Source organism: Mustela lutreola, chromosome 15 (genome assembly GCF_030435805.1).
Source record: "Mustela lutreola isolate mMusLut2 chromosome 15, mMusLut2.pri, whole genome shotgun sequence".
NCBI lineage: Eukaryota > Metazoa > Chordata > Mammalia > Carnivora > Mustelidae > Mustela > Mustela lutreola.
The window spans coordinates 47,958,199-47,962,723 of NC_081304.1; the positions used below are offsets into that span (position 1 = coordinate 47,958,199).

The 4,525-nt window shown below is 42.4% G+C and overlaps 1 pseudogene; it reads left to right on the top strand.

Annotated features, from left to right (window-relative positions):
- Positions 1–3,533: 3,533 nt before the first annotated feature.
- LOC131815645 (ubiquitin-like FUBI-ribosomal protein eS30 fusion protein) lies at positions 3,534–4,082 on the top strand (annotated as a pseudogene).
- Positions 4,083–4,525: the final 443 nt, after the last annotated feature.

Sequence of the window (4,525 nt, forward strand, 5' to 3'; positions counted from 1 at the left end):
ATCATGACTGGAGCCAAAAGCAGATGCTTAATTGACTGAGCCACTCGGGAGCTCCTAATTTTTTAAGTTTATTTTAATTTAATTTTTTTAAAAAAATTTATTTACTTGTCAGAGAGAGAGTGAGCGAGCAAGCGGGGAGTGGCAGGCAGAAGGAGAAGCAGACTCCCTGCTTAGCAAAGAGTTGGATTTGGGACTCAGTCCCAGGACCCCATGATCATGACCCAAACCAAACACAGATGCTTAATCAACTGAGCCACCCAGGTGTCCCTAATGCAGAGACCTTACCCAAGGGAAGAGGCAGATCATAAGAAAAGAGAGTTCCAAAGCTAACTCCTCGAGGAACTGACTTTATTTGAAATAGAGTATGGGAGAGCGTAATCATAAAACACTCTCAGAAACAATAGCTCCTCTTCATTTAGGGTGTCAAACTAGACCACAGGCCAGCTGGTCAACCAGAGAGAACTATGTAAAGAAACAACTATGAAGAGCCCTCCTGGGGACAGAACAAGCCATGGAGACCAACCTCAGACATTACCCCACCAGAATTTTATTGGATTGGACTGCTGAGCAATTTGTGTGCCAAGACATTGTCAAAAACACTAGAGCAATCACCTGATAATTAGTGCAGCCCAAGGGCTGGGTATAATACAAAATGAGTCACATAGTTAAACAGAAAGATCAAGGGCATAGATAATGGACAAGAGCACTGCCATTCCAGGGTGACTGTACACACCCTTGGGACTGAGCCCTCTGAGGAGTGATACCAAATGCTATGCACTGCAGGGGGCAGGACGGAGGGAATAGACTTCACTAAAATAGACTAGCCAAATCACAAAACAAATAAATAAGCAAAAACTAAAAACAAGCCCCAGAGAAGAGGGAAGGTAATTGGCATGCAGGATTAATATAATGTATTACCTTAAATGTCCAATTTCCATTAAGTTTGTTTTATTAACAAGACATGCATGCCTGGGTGGCTCAGTGGGTTAAAGCCTCTGCTTTCCGCTCAGGTCATGGTCCCAGGGTCCTGGGATTGACCCCCGCATCGTCTCTTTGCTTGGCGGGGAGCCTGCTTCCTCCTCTCTCTCTCTCTCTCTCTGCCTACCTCTCTGCCTACTTGTGATCTCTGTCAAATAAATAAATAAAATCTTAAAAAAAAAAAGAACAAGACATGCAAACAAATAAGAAAGTGACATCCTTTGTCACTTTGTCACAGGCAATCATTTCATCTGTGAAAGTTACCAGATATCACAGTTAGCAAACAAGACCTCCAAGTACACATTACAAATATTTTTAATGGAAACCATGCTTAAAGAAGTAAAGGGAGGGGGTTCCTGGGTGGCTCAGTGGGTTAAAGCCTCTGCTTTGGCTCAGGTCATGATCCAAGGGTTCTGGGATCGAGTCCCCCATCGGGCTCTCTACTCAGCGGGGAGACTGCTTCCCGCTCTCTTTCTGGCTGCCTTTCTGCCTACTTGTGATCTCTGTCTGTCAAATAAATAAATAAAATCTTTAAAAACAACAACAACAACAAAAAAGAAGTAAAGGGAGGATCAGCTTCTGGCATGACAGAATGAGGAGCCCCACTGACCCACTCCCCGCTGAAATTGGTGAAGTTATTAACAATTAGAAATCAACAATTCAAAGCCTATGAAAACAATCCTAAGGGTAAACAGCAAGTGAGGAAATACATATTCAGGAAAATCTATGAACCTATGGTAAGAAATGTGATACTGTGGTGTTTGAACCAAGACCACACCCTTTCTTTCTCTTCCAGCTCAGACTCTATTCTAGACAGATGGAATGAAGAATACAGGGCTCTTTCCCCTGGGCCAAAAATATAGGGTCTCTCTAAACTTAACTCCCAGCTAGATGACCCTCTTTCCAAGAGGTACAAGACTTCATTTTTTCACATCCTGCCCCCAGCTACCCGTTCTTGACGCTAAGTCTCATGTGAATGTAGTCGAGTTGGAAGATCCCTTCTTCTGCCCAGATTCCACCCATGGAAGGAAGGCTCTATCTTGGGCAAAGTATGCTGAAAATAATGGAGCCCTAAACACCCTATTCTCAGCTCCTGAAGCAGTGGTTCCTCTTGAGGAGAGGGAAGCTAAAAGGATTTAATTTCTTGCCCTTCCAAACAGCTGCTCGAGTGGGAATGTCTCTCAGAGAGAAAAGTACCATACTGCCTATCCTTACTTCCAGGGCCCTAGTCAACAGATTTGGGAGGGCAGATCATAAAACTGATAGCTTCTATTCTACTCTCAAATGAACTTGAGACAGGAAAATTAAAGGGACCCCATAAAAGACTACTTTTTTGGTTCCTTTTCCTTGCTTCTATTCTTGCTAGGGCAGACACCTCTGTCTTACACATGCCTTATAGAACAGAAAACGTATGTCCTCCTTGTAAAATTCAATGAATTAATGATTTCTTTGGAGTATTCCAGAACAATAGATAACATCTAAAGAGTGATGAATGGGTTCCTCATGAATGTTTTCTAAGACCACTGATTCAACAAAACCCCTGGTTCCAGGATATAAGTGACATATGGAGAATACCTAAACACTCATCTTTGTTCTTAAATGCCTGAAAAGACACATGTACTGGACCTCAATCCTCAAAAATAACAAGACAAAACAAAAAAATAAAAGCCAGACTCCAAGCAAAGACAAGACTCATCCTTCTTTCCTTTCCAAGTTTCCCAGACATTCTGTCTGTGTTTGCACTCTCTCTATGCCTTCAATAAACTGTGTTCTTCCTTCTCACCTCAAATTTGATTTCTGTCCTGTGTGAAGCCAAGGATCCTCTTGACTAGTCCTGCGGACCCCCTTTGGGTCCTTGAACCCAACCAGCTTGCATCAAACTGACTTCATTTGCAACAAAGCATGGAGAAGTTCAAGCCTAAGCATGCTCTCAAGAACAGTGGAAGTTGTGAGGAAAGACAGTTAGGTGGAGGTTCATGAATTGAAGGAAGATTCAGGCTAAACTGAAGGCTGGGTAGTTTGCAAGCAAGAACTGGGCAATGGTACATATAGGAAGACCTCTCCCAAGGTCAGAACAAATATCAAACACTGACATAGAAAACTATATCAGTGGAGCTCAAATTTGATTGGGTTAGTTTGTAGAACAAACTAACACTCAAGACAGTGTTGAAAACAATAGAACAATCAGCAAAAAAAAAAAAAAAAAGTAATAAGCTGAATGTTAATTTAATACATTTAACAGATGGATTGGGAAAAGAGGGGAAGAGAGCCCTACCTACACTCTCTCTCTAGACCACCGTCATCCCAGGGTGATTGTGGGCCCACATGAAGCTGCATCTTTCTGAGGAGCAAGGGAAGAAGCTTAACACTGGGAGTATAGTGGAGAGACACTACACTTTTATAAAGTAATCCAGCTAGTAACTAAAAAATAAAGAAACAATGATAAGAACAAGCCTCAGAGGAGGGGGAGTTGTGTCTGGTATTGTTCCAATAGATTAGAATGTCTAGCTTCCAACAAAAAAATTATGAGCCAAGGAAACAAGAGAGTACGACCCATGCAGCAGGAAAAGAAGGCAAGAAAAACTGCCTGTGAGAGTGACAAGATGCTGGATTTAACAGAAAAAGACTTCAAAGTTATCACTGTAGATATGTTCATAGGGCTGTGGTGGCCACAGCTCAGTCCCTGACAGGCAGCTCTTTGTCAGCGCTCAGGAGCTACATACCCTCAAGGTCACTAGCCAGGAGACAGTCATCCAGATCAAGGCTCATGTAGCCTCACTGAAGGGCATGGCTCCAGAAGATCAAATCATACCCCTGGCAGGCATGCCCCTAAAGGACGAGGCTACCATAAGTCAGTGTGGAGTAGAGGTTCTGACCACCCTGGCAGTAGCCAGCTGCGGGCTTGGAGGTAAAGTCCATAGTTCCCTAGCTGATGCTGGGAAAATAAGAGGGCAAACTCCCAAGGTAGCTAAACAGGAGAAAATGAAGACAGGCTGAGCCATATGGTGGATTAGTGCTTTGTCAATGTTGTGCCCACCTTTGGCAAGAAGAAGGACCCCAATGCCATATCTGAAGTCCACTATAATCTTGGCTTTCCCCAATAAAGCCACTTAGTTCAGTCAAAAAAAAAAGTGTCCACAGAATTAAAATATTAATGATTAAGGAAATAAAGGAAGGTATGATGACAATGTTGCATCAAATAAAAAATATCAGTGAAGAGAGAAATTTCAAAAACATTCTTGTTTTCAATAATTTCTTTTTTAGTGATTTTTCCCAGTTTTATTGAGATATAATTGATAATTTTTTTAAAGATTTTTATTTATTTATTTGATAGACAGAGATCACAGGTAGGCAGAGAGGCAGGCAGAGAGAGAGAGGAGGAAGCAGGCTCCTGGCTGAGCAGAGAGCCCGATGCAGGCCTTGATCCCAGGACCCTGAGATCATGACCTGAGCCAAAGGCAGAGGCTTTAATCCACTGAGCCATCCAGGCCCCTGATATAATTGATAAGTTTAAGGTATACAACAGAATGTTCTGACTTCCAAAAAA